General features: G+C 35.8%; 1 protein-coding gene across 1 annotated transcript in view; it reads left to right on the forward strand.

Annotated features, from left to right (window-relative positions):
* The first annotated feature begins 5,591 nt into the window (after window positions 1–5,591).
* The window catches only part of Hapln1 (hyaluronan and proteoglycan link protein 1), a 69,973-nt gene continuing 56,044 nt past the window's right edge, over window positions 5,592–19,520 (forward strand). The window contains exon 1 of the mRNA XM_020167075.2: window positions 5,592–5,845. The gene's annotated coding sequence lies outside the window, so the exon portion shown is untranslated. The remainder of the gene's footprint in view (window positions 5,846–19,520) is intronic.

Below are 19,520 nucleotides of genomic sequence, written 5' to 3' on the forward strand. Positions count from 1 at the left end.
TAGATGTAAATCATTCCAACTCAATTAGAATTGATAACCTTTCCTTTGAAGGTTACAAGAAAAAAGAGCTGGAAGAAAATACAATGAGGACTATATTTACTTACAATTATGACTGGTTTAAATTGAAGAGAACCATTTAAAGCAAGTTTAAAAATCAAATTCAAGTAGCTGATGTTGTAATTCTAAGATAATAATGGTATTTTGTCATTAACCTCATCCTAGTTTCTTAAGAGCAAAACATTTTTTCTTCATTGATTATCATTTATACTCTCACTCATCAGTCAAGCATGGAAGAAAAACATGTATTATGCTTCTTTTAATTACATGAGATCAGTAATGAAGATAAAATTATTAATCAACCTTTGATGATTGATTACTTATGCCATTGGCTATTAGATGCATAACATTCTGAAGCAGTTTGTTCAATCACTAGCTTTTCTCATTTATATTTATTTTCTATTCCAAATACACAGAATTTCATCTTTATCCTCTATAATAGCAATAAACTTTTTTTAGGGATGAGCCTGGATTCGAAGTAAGGGCTTCAGACTTGCAAAGCAGGCACTCTACTGCTTGAACCACACCTCCAGTCCACTTTGCTCTGGTTATTTTGGAGAGGGAGTTCTCAGGACCTATTTGTCCAGAGTGTCCCCACACTGCAACCCTCCTGATTTCAGCCTCCTAAGTAGCTAGGATTACAGACGTGATCCAGCAGTGCCTGGTTCATAAACATTTTTTATTAAGCTTCTAATAGCAAAACTGTGTACCGTGCAGAAACAGAACATGCAGGTATTAGAACCATCCTCAGAAAGCTAGGGTATACCTGATAAAAGAACTAAATACATGGAAAGACATAAAAATACAAGACAGTTTAAAAGTAACAAGTGGGTGTTCTTGGCTATAATATGAAGTGTGTGGGAGGAAGAAAATTCTTAACATAAGGACAAAATCAACATGAGAAAGAGATTGAATTGATTCTGGGACTCATCACAAGATGAGTAGAATCTAAGTAATAAAGAAATGTATGTCAATTGATTAGAAAAAATGAAAGAAGAGCCTGAGTATTCTGGATAGAAGAAACACACTGAGAGAACAGATGAAAAGATGATGAATGGCCCTGTGAAATCAAAACCAATCCAACCAATGAACATGGACATATTTAGGTCCTTACTTTTCAGAAACTGAGGATATTTATCACTCTGTATGATGTTCATTTGGATGCACTGGCTTCTGGAAGAGCTCTGCTCTTAACATTTGAACAATTTATTGCCTAATTATTTAGTTTGCCCTTTTGAAGAGGCTGTCTGCAGGATACTTTCTAAGAGTGAGCACAAAAAGTAGGCCCTTGGAAAGTCATCTCCCCCATTGCATTAAAAGCAAAATAACCTTTTATTGAATGCTTTGTGACCATTTAGAATATTGAATTTGTATTTTAATCATTGAGTTCAACAGGAATATCGCCAGTGGGAAAGACTTAATTACAAACCATGTCTTTCTCATAGTTATGCCTGCAATCCCAAGAGGTGTTTTAATGAAGTTCTGAGCTCTCAAACAGGAAAGGTCAAATGGCTTTCCTCCCCTGGTACCTCGGAGTGCACATAGCTGCACCTTTATCTCAGCAGATGTTCAACCAGGTATAATATCTGCCTGAGGCAAAAATTCCAGGAAACAAGAGTTCACAAGGAAGCAATTCCCTGGAATTCAGTGAATAATACAGCAACCTGTTTAGGAGTTTGAAGAGGGGATGAATTTAGATAATCTCCACTTGAATATAAATGTGTATTTAATTAGGATTGTACTATGCTAGGACGAATATCATTCTGCTTGAGAATTTACTATTAAAGATTTGCTATTAAAGATTGATAGTATTTTGGGTTGATTTTTCTTAAATGTTGGAAAATGTTCCTGCTATGTTTATACTAGGCACATATTCAAGTTTGAACGAGATGAAAAGCAGTTGAAATTGCCTTTTGTGATAGGTTAAAAAAAAGCTAACTATTCTACTTTATCTGGTTCAATCTAATTACTTAAATTGTCATACACTAAGCAAATGTATCAAAAAAGTTCATTTTATGACACCATTTTGACCTAAGTTTTATTCTTAAAAACAATTTCTGTAGCTAGGTGTGGTGGTGCACACTTGCAATCCCAATATTTAGAAATCTGAGCTAGGAAGATCTTGAGTTTGAGGCCAGCCTAAGCTACACACATGGGGAGACCCTGTCTCAAAAACAAAAGAAAACAATAACAACAAAACCCTTTTGTATTATATCTAACAAGATCTTTTCAAATGTGGTATTCATATATATATATATGTATATATACATATATATATATGTGTGTGTGTGTGTGTGTGTGTGTGTATGTATGTTTAGCTCTAAATTTGTGTCTGCTTTTCTAGAACTGGCACTGGTTTTCAATATTAATTTTTAGGACTTTGCATCTCTACTGTTGGCTAGGTAATTTCAGGTAGACTTTGACATGAATTCTAAGCACATAAATCATTTTAAGTTAATATAAAAGAAAATCTTTGGCTGTTTATGAAACTTAAAAGAGGTAGCTTCCCTGCCTTCTCCAAATTAAAAAAACTAAGCAAATAAAACAAAACAAAGCTCAACATGTAATTGAAAGTGTGAGTTTCCACACAAATTACCAAGGTTAATAATTAGAAGGAAATTTCCAATACCGAAATTTTTTGAAGTAGTTTACCTTGAAAAGATATTTGTATCTTCTAATTTTTCATAGTTTATACCTTCTAAAAATATTGTATTAATATTTTTATAGACCTAATAATTATAGGGGGTTTCATTGTGATTTTCCATACATGCATATAATGTACTTGGATCATAATCACCTCCTCTATTACTTTCTAAGTCATGAAAATAGATCTGTATTTATTTATTTCCTTACTTGCTTTTATTTTTAACCGTGGTTTATTATAATGCCTTTGCCTTAATGCAAAATTCTAATGACCAATCAAAAGTAATGTACATGTATATAAAATTATTTGGCTGCACATTAACTGAACACAAAATCTTTTTTAAAGACACATCTAATTCCAATGTTAATTTTATATAATTAGAAAATCATTTGGGCCCCCAGATGAATAGAAATGCATATGTCAATCAAACTAAGACAAAATAACACTTAAACACACACACTCTAGGCAGGATAAATATTTGTGATTAAAAAGACTGAAAATTTTTTAGGAAAAACTAGTAACTAGGCAACTGGGAACAGGAGATTGGAAATAGAATGAGGAAAGTGTTGATAGGAAGACTCTTCAGCAGAGGTAAGAAGCTGTCCTTATTTCTGGTAGCCTATCTCAATTGTTGGGGTTATACTTAAAATTGAAAAGGAAAAAAACAAAAAACTAGTGTAACTCACTATGGTGTAACTAATTTGCTAAACAGATTGTCTCCTCTGGTTTATAATTTCTGAAGAGAGTGTATTAAATTGTCTTAATGCCCTGCAGGAATAGGTGTATACAGTTGGCCACAAAATGTGGACCCAGAACCATCCATAAGCCAGCTGATCTGATTTGCTGCCCAGACAACCGCTGGCAATTAGTTTTTTAAGCTGAGGAACAAGATCAGTATTTAAACTGTCCTTATACAATTCCATAGCACAACATCACCAACATCACCACATATATGGTGCTTTAAGATAAAAATTGTAGTGTATTTGTTTTTAAGTCTAATTTTGTTATGTTCTTTAAAATACAAACCACCCTGAACATTTTCAAGAAATAGAACAAAACCCCTTGCATAGTTGAAAAGCAGAGGTCTATCTTATTTTGGTTGGCAGTTAATGTGCGGATCTATGTAACAGCTGTCTCACTAGTCACCAAATTAACGACATAAAATTGCAAATCCTTTAGTCTATTCCCTGTGTGGAGAAACAGAATAAAATGAAGAGAAGTGCTGTGCCCAGGTTTTGGAATAAATACCTAGAAAGGTGTTTGAACTGCCTGTTGGAAGATTAATTTTAAATTATTTCACTTCAAATATAACTGTCATCATTTAATGAGCGTTGAGGGTTGTTTGGTTGGGTTTTGACCAACCCGTCTCCTCCAAAAAAAAAGAAGTCTTTCCAAGAGGCACGATCTTATTTACCAAAAACCCAATGGCGAGGGGAAGCCTGGAGCCAAGAAACGGTTAGAAACATCAGAGAAAGGCGGGAAGAGGGCTTCCTCCTCCCAGCCCTTTTTCCATCCCTCTCCTGAGTCCAGGAGGCAGCAGTGACCGCTGCAGATTTGTTTGGCTTTATCTCTAAGACAATAGCGCCGCTCTCTGCCACCTGCAGGACTCAAATCGCGAGCGCGTGCCACCAGTAAGTGCCCAGGAGTCACCACCTGTCCCGTGGGTGCCCCTGCCCCACCGATGTCCCAGGTCACCCCTCTCCCTCTGTCTCACTAGCTCATCTGTCAAGGAATCGTTAGTTCCCTGTCCCTTTACCCAGCGGGCGTCCCACCCCAGTGCCAGCGGTGGTCACAGGGAGTCGAATTCCCGCCTGCGCTCTCTGTTCCGCCCCGGGCCGGCGGGCTGGAGCCTGGAGCAGCGCAGTAAGCAACGTCCCTCCACGCCCCCGCGAATCCCGCCACCTTCCCAGCAGTGGGGACCCTCGAGATTGTGTGCTAGTCTTGGGTCCCCAAGTCAGACTCGCTCCCTCCTCCTGTCTGCTTCAACAACCCTTTGCTTCCTGCGGTGTTTGCTTTTTTTCCTCCTTTTCCTAAGCGCCATCAAAGGTGGCTCTGTTATTGAAATATGAAGCCATTTCCTCTCCAAAACCCTTGGTTACTCAAGGCGGGAATCAATGGACCTATATACTCTCCTCTCGAGTTATAAATAAATGTCTGTTTGTTCAGAAGGTGTTTTCCCGCGTGTCCCAGCATCTTCCTCAGTGATTATTTTAGTGTGTGCATGTGTGTGTCCGTGTGCGAAAGAGAGCGCCTTGTGCCCATCTGGTTTCAATCCTCAATGTGGATCCACAGCCCAACCCCACCCAGCCAGTCTTCCCCTTGCATTCCTCGCTCTATAAATAAATCCAGGTTCTTTAGGCACTGTCATTCAGGGTTACAATAGCAGTTGTTTGTTAATGGAGATTTAATCCAATATAGATACTGAGTACAGTAAACAAGAAAACATGCTCCTGTCGATTTGGCTTAAAGATTAGGAAACATCCAAGTTTAGAATTTTTAGGTGGTGTTGTCCTAATTGTCTGTTAAGGAAGGAAGTCTCTCTTTTTATTTTTATTTTTATTTTTTTTAAAGCGGAGACCTTTAAAAAAAAAAGTGAAAATTGTGCTAAAATGTGTGCCTCACAGGTCAATGCCCCATCCCCCCTGGACAGAAGCAGTAGACAGGGAGCCAGAGATGTGGGGTTTTGCTGCTTTTCCTGCACCCCAGGGCGGGATTGTCGGTGATCTGAGCAGAGGGGAAAGTCATCTAAGAGGCTGCTCTTTTACAAGGTCTGGGCACAGAGCTGCCCCTCCCTCCCTAAAGTTTGCATGAAGTGCACGTTAGGCTGTAATTAGGGAATATGGGAGGAGAACTTTCCTGGTGACGCTTTGCTTTTCTTTTGCTTTTGGTGAGAAAGTACCTCCTTCTTCCCAGGATCAGGACCTCTGCCATCCAGCACCACAAGGAGACATTCTGCGCGCGCAGTTACACACACACACACACACACACACACACACACACACACACGCACACACACACGCGCACACGCACACTAGCCCAGAGACAAACTTAAGGTGAGGAGAAAGAGCCCTAGCTTCACTTGATCTCCAGCTTCCAACTTAAGTGGAACTTGAGAGGATCTGAACTTCTGGATTTCAGGACAAGGTAAAACTTCCATAATATTTTTTTCCTCTTTCAGCCATACATACCTTAGTGCCTTTAAGATTTCAGAAAACAATACACATATTATGTATGTACATATTTTCAAAAATTATTCTTTTCTTCAGGTTTCATTGAACATAACATCTCAACTTTTAAAGGTTCATATTGTCAGATAAAATATCATTACAGTAAACAGGCTCAGTCTAGAAGTGAGGAAAGAATTAACTCTTAGTTTTTCTAGCTTTTGCTAGTTCTATAAATCTGGTAGGCTCAGGGTTCCAATTGGTGACCTACCTTTCCATCTGTATTTCAACAAGCATTTTTATAGCACCTGAGATGAGAAAGGGATAGTATAAGCTGAAGGAAGAGTTGTGGAATAGCAATGTTCATGCTAGATTTATGAGTTTTGTCCTAGGGAATATGTAGTTACGTGAAAAAGAAAGTTACTTTAGGCATAGGTAACCCTACTTAGAGTTACAGTCTTTGAAATGTTACCAGTCTTTAGTCTACGCTTCTCCAGCCAATTTAAAATTAAGACCAGAGAGTTATAATGTATTTCATACATAGAATGATGTTGATGAATAATTTTAATGTGTTAAAAATTTTAAGCCATAGTTGTTAAGATTACTTTTAAAAGTTACTTAAAGGAGTTATTTATGTATTGAAACTATTCACCACTGAAAGCAAACCAGAAATTTTGGGATTAGATTAAGTTGTTTTCCTCCATTGACCATGACTGCTATGTGCAAAATATGATGGTCTGTTATTTTGAAAATAAGTTGTTTTATTTTCATTTATCACTGGAAAAATACACAAAGTGGCCAGTACATTTGGGAATTTTTAGGGTGGAAAGTGTTCCTGTACATGTTCCAGTGTGATGTCATAAAATCAAACATACTTGGCTGGCTTCTTGAAGCTAACGGTTTTTAAGAAATAAAGTCTGTGAATTAATTCCTAAGTGAATGTAATATTTATTTGTTGCAAGTGTAGTTTCTGGTAACCATTTCTATTTGATTATTTCAGGGTCTTAAATTTGCAGTAACTTTATACACATTTCAGTGACTTCAGTATTTTAATGATATCATAAAGTGGGAATATATCATCCCAGTTCTCTCTGGATAACTTCTAATGTTATATTTCTTAATCCTTACATCAGTTCTTAATTTCAGCCCCATTAATTTGTTTGAATGAAATAATTTTTCTTTTTAGTCAATAAAATAGAATGTACCTCAAAGGACTATTGAGCATTTAAACTTTTTCCTTTTCTCACATTATATATCTATTCTTAAATTTTTAATTGTTTCTGCTAAGTGAATGAATTTATATATATATATATATATATCCATATATATTATTTTTGGTGACCTCACCAGTAAATTGGAAATATCTTACAAATAGGAAAAACTATAAAAGATGTAATTTTCCTAGGGCTAATTAAATGAGCAAGAGAAAACCAACAACTTCAAGAGACCACTGGTCCACAGTAGGAATTCACCCAGAGGCCAGTATCCCAAATAGGAGTGCCCAGGGGGCCCGGGCCTTCTATGAGAAACAAGAAAAGGAGAACATCATGTTCTTATAAAGTGAGCCATTTATTTTCAATGAGGTCCTGTCTCTCAGAGGAATGACTGACACTATAATTTAAAAGTACTGAAGAAACTTTCATAGAGAAGAATCAATTCATTATATCCTCAGTGGTTTCACTTCATTTTCCTTCCTCTGGGAGCAAGTAACACATCCAGGATAAATACATTTAGAATATGCAGCAAGTTACTTTATGAGTGGATGGTCTACTAAACAGTCCTGCCTTTTAGTATCTTGGGTGTGAAATAGTACTATTTTCTAAGCAGTTGAAGAAGTCTTTTGTGAATCATAAGATAGCACAGCACTTCATCTTTGTAAAGATGAACAAGAGAAAGTTACAATTCAGAAAGTTACTCACTTCAGAAAATACTACTTTTCACTTCCTTTTGCCCCATACATATTTTATCTTTCAGATTGCATTTTAAAGATTAATAATATCCCACCAATTAAAATTTCTACAAAATTCAAGATAAATTTGAAAACAACTTTTATACAATAGTCTCTGTCACTTCTAATCAATTTTCCCATATTTATTATTTATAGCATTATTACTTAGTCTATATCATTTGTATGTGCTTAACCTGTCGTTTAAAGCTTACAGAATGATGTTGGAGTAAGGAGAGAGAAATGGAGACCTGAATGTACTTGGGATTTTAATCAATAGTGTTTAAGGAGGATTAGAGGAAACAGCTGGTTAAACAAATATTAGGCGTAGAGAGGATGGGGTGGTATAAATTAATAATGCATCTCTTTATTTACACTATGAATGGGAGGGTCTGTGATGGTTAAATGTGTAAAGTATGGTCCCTGTTCGCCACCTAGTGGATGAGTCAAGGAAGACTTTAAAAATTCTGAGACTTATTTGGTTGACATTTTTGAATATTAACTAAAAGTGAGACTTGGGGTAGGTGCTAAAAGCAGCAAATAAAGTAAGTGACTATTATCTAATTTAAAAAGTCAAGCCCTCACTGACAGTTTATTAAATTCCCATTGATTGCATTTGAAATCAATTTACTCTTTATTGGTTAATTTACCATCAACTTTCTGACTCCTTCAGAAAGTTATTCTTTATTCTTCTAATAAAGAATTTGGTTTTTATAGAGGTGTTGTGATGTAGCACAAGGAAAGGTGGGGAGAGGCTGACTATCTTGAAGTGCTCTTTCACAAATGCAAATATATTTCTGAAAAGTTTTTGCTACTGAGTGAATTTAATTGGGTAAATGAATAACTACTAGCTTAAAAGGTTAGCACACAGATACTAGTGCATAATATTGAACATTTTAAATATTTTCATTAAATTGAAAAGGCCTCTTTTAGGTATTTAGGGGTATCTTATAAATATTGCTCTTAAACACTAATAATGAGCATGCAGAAACAACTTCTTCTATACATTTTGTTCATATGCAGTTTTAACACAGGGACCTAACTTTCATGAAATTAACATCAGAGAAAAATCCTAGACAAGAACAATTATATGCAAAACCACTGCTTGAAAGAAGCATTAAGATATCATAGAAGGTTAATTAATCTCTGTGTTGCACTGTTTTGAAACACTTTTCTGTAGGAGATACATGAATTACTACTTCAGTTGGTTTCTTGCAAGATATATTACTCAATGGCAGCAGTGTTCAGCAGATCAGCATTAATCGAGACAAGTTATGAAATTTAGATTAAAAGATAAAATGCCTCAGTAGGGGAAAATGATGAATTTGTTATTTGCTGAGCACTTGAGGTGTAATATACAAATTGAATTAGGCCTGCTGTCATAGAATAAAAAGAGGAGCTTTGTTTTTCTTTGTTTGTTTGGTTTGTTTTGGCACCAAGACCTACACAGTGAAAGAATGACAACTGCTCATTGAGTCCTTTTCCATGAATGCCACAGAATTATAACGTGTTATCAGAGGTGATGACTGGAGTCAACACCATTACTCATGTAAAATAGAACATGTATCTTAATCCTTACTTCCAATAGGCCATTATCCACCAGAAAAAAAAAAAAAACTCTGTTCAAATCTCATCATCCTTGTGATTTAGAATGAAAGAACTACTGAGAGATTGCCTGCCCTGAAAGTAGAAGTCTAGTCTTGGATTGGAAAGTTGGGTTATAAGAAATTTTAATAATTTCAGATGGCATAATGATACTACATGTGAACAAACTATACAGGAGAACCAGCCAAGTTCTCTGAAATGGTCTGATGTAGCTGGGGTCTTGGTTATTTTACTGCATGGCTTTACTCCCTTACAGCGACATGGAAAGAGACTGGGAGAATTAAGATTCTTGGCTATGTTTCTCAAAGAAAGCCAGAATTTGTGTTAATACCAAATATTGCTGGACTATTTTGTGCTTCTATTCATTGTTTTGTAGTTTAATGGGATGATTCCTGAGATGATAAAACAAAAACCTACAGCATAAAAATAACTTAGAACAAGGGTTGATTCTATCTTGTCAGGATAACAGAAAGTTCTCTCTATAAAACCTAAAAATCAAATGCAAATATGAAATTATTGTTACATCCAATTAAATTAAATAATTTAATTTTCACAAAGTTTTATGGACAATATCTTGGTTCATTCTTCATCCATACTATTAATTTCTCTTATATTGACTATTATTTTGAATTTGGGGGAATCGCTTTATTTGAGCATTCATTTGTTCATTCAACTGAAATTTATCAAGCACTGGCTGTTTGCCAGGCATTCTGCTAGTATTATAAATTGGGTCTTGCTCCTCATTTTATACCATGAAAATCCATTCTAAAATAATTAGAAAGACAAAATTGATGATAATGAACTAAAATAGTTCAAAACCCCGAAGTCTACTTACACTTTGGGTAACTGAAACAATCAAAAAGTTCTAGCCTCATAGTTGTAGCATTAAGATAATTTTGACCATACATCTTTAAAAATCATTTCCCTTTATTTACCATCTCCTAGCTAAGGGGATACTAGCTTTGTTTCTTGATTTTGTGGGCACAGATAGGCCTAGGAAGTCAGCTCTGATACTGCAGAACTTCTGAATAGTTAGGGTTCCAATAACATGTCTGCTTAGATGAACCGGAAAAGCAAAAATGCATTTGTACATAGTCATTATCCACTGGTTTGCAACTAAAATTCAGATTGAGCAAGAATGATTTAGTGGTTACCATTTGCACCCTGCAGGCTCCATGCTAGGCATTACATAGTAATTAGCTCAAGGGGTTCACAAGCTAGTAGAGGAGACAGATGGGCACACATCATGAATCACTAGTAAAATTTGCCAAGTAGGTGAAATTTGCCTCCTTCTTCTCCTGGGTCTCTTTCCTTTGCACTTATCCAAACTTTCCAGTCCCCTTTAACTCATAAACTGAGACTTCTGCTCTCCACCCTGCACCCCCAGAGGATCAGATACTTCTCTGGTTTATTGGTTTCTTGATTACACCTAAGTGTGAATGAGTTTTACTCAAGCATTTACATTTCAAGCCTTTTATCTCTTAAAGTAAATGTTTTGTTTTCTGTAAAAAGAATTTAAAACATCTGGAGGCCTTCTCATCCTTACACCAAAGGGTGTAATTAAGGCTAATTTTGTCCTCCATGGTCTTCAATCTCTCAGTTATCCCCACTCCTTATGTGAGGATAGAAGGATTCCCTCAAGGCATGTTTCTAGGAACTCAAAGTACCACCAGTCCTTTTAACCACTGACTCCATTAAGTTGAGCCTGATCAACCTGCCCTTCTACCTCCCCCAGTAATTTAGCCAGACCAATCTCTTTTACCCTGGGGGCATCCAAAGTGTTTCCTGCTGAGTGTTCCTTTTCATTTTGTCATAATCTACACTCGGTATCTTCTCATTTCTTCATTTCAGAGCTTCTATTGTGGCCCCTAACAGGTAGAACATTCACAACTGGCTGTGTGCTACTGTTTTGGACTCCTATGCGACCTCAAATATCCAGGTTTACTAGGAGGAAGGATTGAGAATGCATATATTTGGTCCAAGAACTCCTCAAAGTCATGGATCTGGAATAAGACAAGGATATAGATAGGAGAAGCACAGGAACTAGTTATCAAGTTGAAAATTTAGCTCAAAGACAACATCTTTTAAAGTGTGCAGGTACTTAAGTACAATTGGTTTTAGAGAAATGGTTTTGACGTTCATGATGATTATAGATTTTGTAAAACTTACTTTGCAGAATAAAGAAATGAAAACTGCAAATCTGTTTTTGCTTTGTAAAAGTGGCACTAATCAGACTCATTTGTTTAAACTCTATCTCATTTTATGTTTAATTAAAATGTGGCAAAATAACAATCATGTTTTATTAAATGTTTCAAATTATTTTTATTATACTTTTTTAAATATCCTATTACATTATGTCCCCCTTGTTTTGTGCCCCCATAAGATATGATTCTAATCTTTACACTAAGGATATGCTCACCACTTTTTAAGTTGCTAAGACCAGTGATCCTGATTTGGAGAGATGGTTTCCTTTCCTTTCTTTCCTGTAGCGTAAAAGAGAGGAATCATTAATCTGTCTTATTCACCTAGCTGGAACTTATGAATTCCTGATATTCAACAGGTAATCTATAAATGCTTGCGTGGGGCTTTGGGGTTTTTGGCCTTCTATCCCCATCCCTTTACCTTGTTCATCTGATTACCTCTCAACCCCAGGCCATTCCCTGGCTCTGACTTTGTTTCCTTATCATCCTTCCTATCCATCAATGTTGTTAATTTCATAAACTCTTCTCAGATTTAATGATAGTCATTCTAGTATTAAATTAAAATATAAATAAAATTAATTGATAATTTCAAAGTCTCTAAATTTTAGAGAAGCAATGGACTGGTTATGTAGCTCAGTGTCATAACCCTTTGCTTAGCATCCTTGAGGTCTTGGGTTCTAACCCTATCACTGCAAAAAAAAAAAAAACTCAGCAAAAGGAAGAAAAAATCAATACTGGAGGCAGAGTGCTATTCACAATGGCCAAATTATAGAAACAGCCAAGATGCCCCACTCCTGACAAATGGATTTACTCAGCCATGAAGGAGAATGAAATCTTATTATTTGCAGGTAAATAGATGGAACTGGAGAACATCATTCTGAGCGAGGTTAGCCAGGTTCAGAAGGCCAAAAATCATGTGTTCTCCCTCATATGCAGATTATAGACCTAAAACAAATGCAGTAATATTACTCTTGGGTCACACGCTAAGGGGAGAACACATACAGGAGGAATAGGGAAAGAAGGAAACCCAAAACTTGAAAGTGTTCGATGTGCCCACTGCAGAGGAGCTAACACAGCAAAACGACAGAGGTCATTATAGGAAGGTAACTGGGAAGTAGTGAAGAGGTCAGGTAGAGATGAATCAATTTAGATTGTGATACACATGTGCATGGAAGCAATGCTAGGGATCTCTCTGTATAGTTATCCTTATCTCAACCAGTAAAAATGCTACATCTTTCTTATTATTGCTTATGTCTACTCTTCAACAAAATTGGAGAAAAATGCAGAACAGTTTTTCCCTGGAAGTGAGGGAGGTGGGGGGAAGAGAGAGAGGGCAGGGGGGAGGGGGGAGAAGTGACCCAAACAATGTATGCACATATGAATAAATGAATAAAGAAAAAAAAAGACTGGAGGCAGAACAAGTTCAGACCATTTGAGACAGTGTGGAAACTATCTAGTGAGAATGCACTGATTGGCTGGGGGAGAAAGTCTAGGGCAGTGTGACTGTTTCAAGGGAAGGTGATCACACAAGGAGGGATGATATTGATTAAGACTGGGAATAAAGAAAGAATAAAAGTTCCTGGGAGAAAATGGCACATCTAATTGAGAAAGTACTCATTTAACAGCTAATAATCCATCTGAGGTAAATGACCATATCTTAAACACAAGCACATGGGAGTCGCCAAGGATGAAAATAGAGATTTGTAATTTCAATTGAAAGATTAATTGGAAATATTCTAGGACAGGAGGAAATCTTGCCAGTGAACAAAAATGGGGGAAAATAGTTGACCAAAACATGAAACTTAGGGAAAAAACAGTAAGAATGAGTTTTGCCATTATTTTAACTTCTGTTTTATCAGCTATAAATGTCCACTAACTTGGATAATAGCAATATTTTGTTAATCCTTACATCTTTCAGTCCTAGTCAGTCTCTGCATAAAAAAGATACCAGACATGTTTGTTGAATTAAGTGAAATTAAAATGGCATTTCCCAGCCTTGATGCTCTAATGACAGATTTTCATAATGATAACCTCTAGCAAGACCCCACAATGTCTGGATTGTAGTTATTTATTCAATTTTGTCCAATACTGAGTTAACTTTAAGTATATGTTGCTGCATGTTGTTGTTTAAAAATCAGTAATCAATGTGTGGTGTAGATGGTAATTCACTAGAGTATTTACATATAAATGACTTGCCCACAGAATGCAGACTAGTTTAAATCCATTTACCATTCTTTTCCTAGTTCCTTGATCCTCAGGACTTCTAAACCTTAGGTCATATTTGGAGTTCATAATCCTGGCTTCTCTGGTCTTCTCAGCAAATTTCATTTTCCTCTGGGTCTTTCACCTCCCAATAGGATGGCTAGGTAAAATACAAGGAATAATTTAAAAACTTTGATATAAATATGTCCCCATATTGCATGGGGATATACATATACTAAACAAAAAGTTCTTGTTTATCTGAGGTTCAAACTTAACTTTGTTTTTTTTTTATTGATTAAATCTGTCAAACCAACCTCCTATGGTTTATATACTCTCTCTACAAGAATGAATATAGAATATTTAAACCAGCAAAAACCACCATAAGACAGGGACTAAGGTAGAAAGAAGAAACACAGAGATGAACCAAGTCAAGCTATAATACATATAAACATGGAAGTTGCACAAGAAAACTTCCTGTGTAGCCATCTTAAACAACCAGAAATGTCACTTTCTTTCTTCTTCTTTCCTGAAACAAAATCAAAACAGGAAAGCAGAACAGGTCCTGCCTGGGGGGTTGTTACCGGTGGGAACAGGGAGGAGGTGGAGAAATGGTGAAGGAGGGTGAATACGGTGCAAATACTGTGTACCCATGTATGTAGATGGGAAAATGATATCTGCTGAAACTATTCCTGGAATGGAGGCTGGGTGAGATGAAGGAGAATGGTGGAAGGGGTGAGTTCAAGTATGACATATCTGATACATTTTAAGAACGTGTTCTTATTTATCTGAGGTTCAAACTTAACTTTAAATGACACAATGTATCACCACCCAGCACAACAATAAAAAAGGAAAAAAATAAACAAAACTAGACTATGCCAAACAAGAATTTCTCCATGAGACTTACAAACACTTTTCTTCTAAACACCAATGAATGAAGTTATTAAATTTATTTATTAGGTTATTTATTCTAGTGATGCTTGGGATTGAACCCAGAATCTTGTACATGCTAAGTGGGCTTTCCACCACTAAGCTTCATCCCCAGCCCAGCTAAATTTATTTATACCAATGAGATAAATATATTTTAAAAGGTTGCCAGGATTGGAAGCACAAGTCTATTCCCGGCACTCGGAAATCTCATGCAGGAAGATCGCAAGCCTGAACAACATAGTAAGGCCCCCATCTCAAAAAAAAAAAAAAAAAGAGAGAAAAAAAAGGGAGGAAAAGAGGAAAAAGAAAGATGATGAAAATAAAATTATCTAAGTAAAATATGCAGTTTTATGAAACATTTATAACTATGATCTTATGTACCTTATATATTAATATCAAAGGAATGCCATAACTTTGTACAAGTCGTCATGCTTTCGATTTTTCAATTCAGCAATAATTACTGAGTAAAAATAATTATTTTAAAGAGAAAGAGTCCACACTCATAAAAATGAAATAATATACTACTGGTGTAAACTCTCAAATGTTCTGACTAGAGTATCTGAAGGGGCTTTTCCTTGCTAATCCTTATATTGTAGTTTTGCTGCCACCTTGTGACTAATGGAGGTATTACCCCATATAACTAACCATTAAAAACAAGATTGATCATTTGAAAATATTAAAATTATCAATCATAAATTAATATTTTTTATTTTGTCTCAAAATACCATATATTTAGTACCAATAAAATATTGTCAAGTATAAAATATAAATATTTTCTGAGTGTATGTGTCTGCAAATAATTATATCATTTTTTAGATAATCACTAAATTATGCTATTCAATACTGTATGAATTTATGTTTAGTGGAGAATTTGGTTGTATCTGCATATATATTCAGCATGAAGTTGCCATAAGCTTTGTAAATTTGGCACTTCCAAAATTTAACTCATTACTTTCCTTTGACCAAATATGATTCATATCATCTCTATCCTAAGAGGAAACCCTGTGAGTGAAAGGGGGTGCCTTCCTAATTATCCAGCAAAAAAAGTTACAAAAAAAAAACTCCCCCAAGAAAACTGTTCACTTATATATAAGTTTAAAACTATCATAATCTTAATCATCTAAAAACTAGAAAATTTGGAGTTCTCAACTATTAGCTCATGGTACTAATCTGAAGTTCCATTCCTACTTATTTGTTCCCTTCATCTTTAAGTCTTTCTCCATTGTTCCTCGTGCTCACTAACATTTCCAGTGTCTTTGTCCTATTTTCTGTAAAGGGATGTACCAGACAAAATTCATTTTCATGATGAATCTATCGGTTGAATTCTTCCATATTATTCCAATATACTGGGAACTGTTAAGAAAAAAATCATAACATCCTACAGAATAAGACATTTATACAAATTCATAGAATCAGCTGAATCTCATGTTATGAGGCAGATCTAACATATTCCTTTAAGGTTTATTGCCCTTCAAACTCCCATTACCAGATACCCAAGCCTCCCTGACTTGTACTGAAAATGGAACCCTCTCATTGCCCTAACACCAAAATGAGCCTTGAGACTGCACCCCCACACATTCTCTCCCTTTTTCCTTCTGTGACAATAATCTTCTAATATCTTTTTCCTCTTATGAGTCTAAGAAACATTGATCTCTAAGTCTTGGATTCCATTTCTTCCAGTTTTCTCAGAGAGTTTTCTGTTAATTAGGCTTTTATTTTCTTACATCTTCAATCTCTCCCACTTTGGTTATTTCCTCTTATTGGCATTTAATCATGCTTAAATATTTTGTCCTAAAACTTTCTCTAATCATATATGTATATATATGTACATATATATATGTTATCAATCTTATTCCTTTCCACCACAACCAAATATATTAGTCACTTTCTTTTGCTATAACAAATACTGGAGGCTGGATACCTTATTTAGTTCACAGTTCTAGAGTACAGTGAAAACTTCTGTTCAGCACTGGGGGGGACTTCATGATGGACTGCATGACAATGGCAGAAGAGTATGCAGAAGACATAACATGTTGAGACAGGAAGCCAGACAAAGATTTGGGGACAAACTTGCTGCTCTTTTATAACAACTTGGTTTCATGAGAGCCAATTCTATAATACCAGTATTAATCTCTCTTAGTAGCGAAGCATCAATCACCTAATCATTTTCCTCTAGACCCACTTCTTAAAGGCTCTGCTACCTCCCAACATTACAACATTGGAGATCAAATTTCCAACACATGAATTCTTTAGGAATATACTCAAACCGTAAGTAAACAATAGCACCACAGTTCATCAATCACCTAGATTCACCCCCTACCTCTTCATCCCCATCCACTCCTCAACTCACCTACTGCAATTTCATCCTTAACTACCCCACCAAAATATCAATGTTTTCTTAGTGGCATTTGGTACTGATGATGATGTTTCTTCCATAATAAGCTCTACCTTGGGCTTTGTGACAATGCGTTCTTCTAGAATTCAGCTTCTAAGGAGAAGCCTACCTGCTTCTTGGCTGTCTGTATTCTTAGTGTCTGAAACACTTTGCCCTCACTCTATATAATCCCCTGTGCACTTTCACTGATTCCCATGCATGAGATTACTCTCACCTATGTGGTGATGATTCCCAGAGTTTTATATCTATCTAGACTTTCCTCCTGGTTGTCTAGCCATCTCCACTTGTAACAGTCACAACATCTCAAACTACACAAGTCCCAAATGAACTATTTCCTTTCTCCTGAATTTGAAACTCCCCCCAATTTTATTTCTTTTAATAACTCTACTAAGTTCTCAAATTCAGAAACATGGGAGTCATCCTGTGGAACTATTCCATAAACAGGTCTTCAATATCCACACCCTTTTCTACTACCATTATATAAATTCTACCCCTCATCTCATTCTTCTTAGGTTGAATTCTTCAAACCTTACCCACTGGATATTGTGTCTCCTTTTTCCTTTCTAATTTGCCCTCTCACACTAAAAATAGAGCAGTCTTTCTAACAGGAAAATATGAAATATTTTCCCCCACTTGAATCTCTTTGATGCCTTTCCATTGTTATGAAAATTAGGTCTAAATTATTTAATACAGTTAAATATTTGGTTCTCAGTCTTCTGACTCTAGGTTACCTATCCAGCCTCTTCTAAAGTCAGCCACCATAACCACTAAGAGCTGACATAGCAGCTAAATGACCTAAAATGTTAAGATAATAAAACAATATTTTATTGAGGATTTTTGCAACTAAATTCATTAAAGAAATTGACCTATAATTTCTTGTCCAGTTTTGGGATGAGTGGTCACATATCAGAAAATGAGGGTAGAAGAAGGAAGTTAAGATGATAAATATAGTTGATGTACTTCCTATACAAGAATGAATATAGAATTTTTAAACATATTGAAATCATCATAAGAAGGGGACTAGGATAGAAAGAGGAAAAATAGAAGGAGGAACCAATTCAGGTTAAGGAAAGTTCCTGTATAGCTTTCTTAAACAAATAAAAATATCAGTATTTTCTTTTTTTTTACAAAAACGGAGACCAGGAGAGCAGAACAGATCCTGTCTGGGGTTGGTCCCAGTGGGAGGAGGGAGGATGTGGGGAGAGAGTATCAGAGGGTGAATTGGTGTAAATATTGTGTTCATGTGTATGTAAATGGAAAAATGAGATGTGTTGAAACTATTCCAAGAATAGGGGAGTGGGGATAAATGAGAATGATGGAGGGGGTGAAGGCACCTATGATATAAGAACTTTTGTAAATGTCACAATGTACCCTAGTATGACCATAAAAAAAAGTGTAAAGGGAGAGAAATGACAATGATGAAACAAAATATAGATCAGTAGAAGTTATTAATTATCAGACATAGGTCTTATGTGACTAATATGTTTAAGAAATTAAGTACTAAGATACAGAATTTTAACCAAAAAAACCCTGCAAACAGCAAAAATAAAAAAAGATTCTAGTGAAAATTCTAGAACTAAAAGCAATGTTGTAACCAAAATTAAGAGCTCAATATATGAGATGAATGAAGCTTGGACTCATTGAAGAGATGAGTAGTAAGTCTGAAAAAAATAGCTAGATTGAAACCTGAGACAAAAATGATGACAAATACTTATGATGTGGGGTGTTAAAGAATATGCAGGATGTAGGTGCTAGCATATTGACATTTCAGAAAGAAAAACAGTAAATAGGCCAGAGGAAACCTTTTAGAAATAATGGTTTATGACTGCCCAAAAACTCAGCCTCAAGAACTATAATGCCCAAACAAGAAAAACACCAAACAACAACAAAAAACCCTATACTCAGGTATGGCATATTAAAACTGCTCACAAAAACAAAGAAAGCATAATAAAAACATCCAAAAACAAAAGACTTAGTCCAAAAGTAGCAAAATTAGCTAGTTGGAAATTTTGCTGTTCTTTCTACTTTAGGAAATGCCAGCAGCCAGTGTGTTGGCTTATATCCTGGGTAGCTTTTACCTGCTCAGCCTGCTTTCTCTGACAAAGCAAAGTCTCTAAGCCTAGAGGGACATCAGAGAACTTTGCTCCCTGAAGGCACTTGACTGACACAAGTTTTAGTGATGACTCAGTTCCCTCAACTTGTTTGCCTTTCTTATATAGTCCACTGCCATTCAAGCAAAATTCTAGAAGCAGCTTAAGATATTCATATTCACTTTCATCTAATGTTTAGTTTTATATTTTCATTGCTGGGCTGCCTGGGTGTTTGTTGTGGCATTTCAAGAGTTCTTACAATATATCAAATATATGCTACTTGAATTCAC

The sequence above is a fragment of the Castor canadensis genome, chromosome 6 (assembly GCF_047511655.1).
Source record: "Castor canadensis chromosome 6, mCasCan1.hap1v2, whole genome shotgun sequence".
NCBI lineage: Eukaryota > Metazoa > Chordata > Mammalia > Rodentia > Castoridae > Castor > Castor canadensis.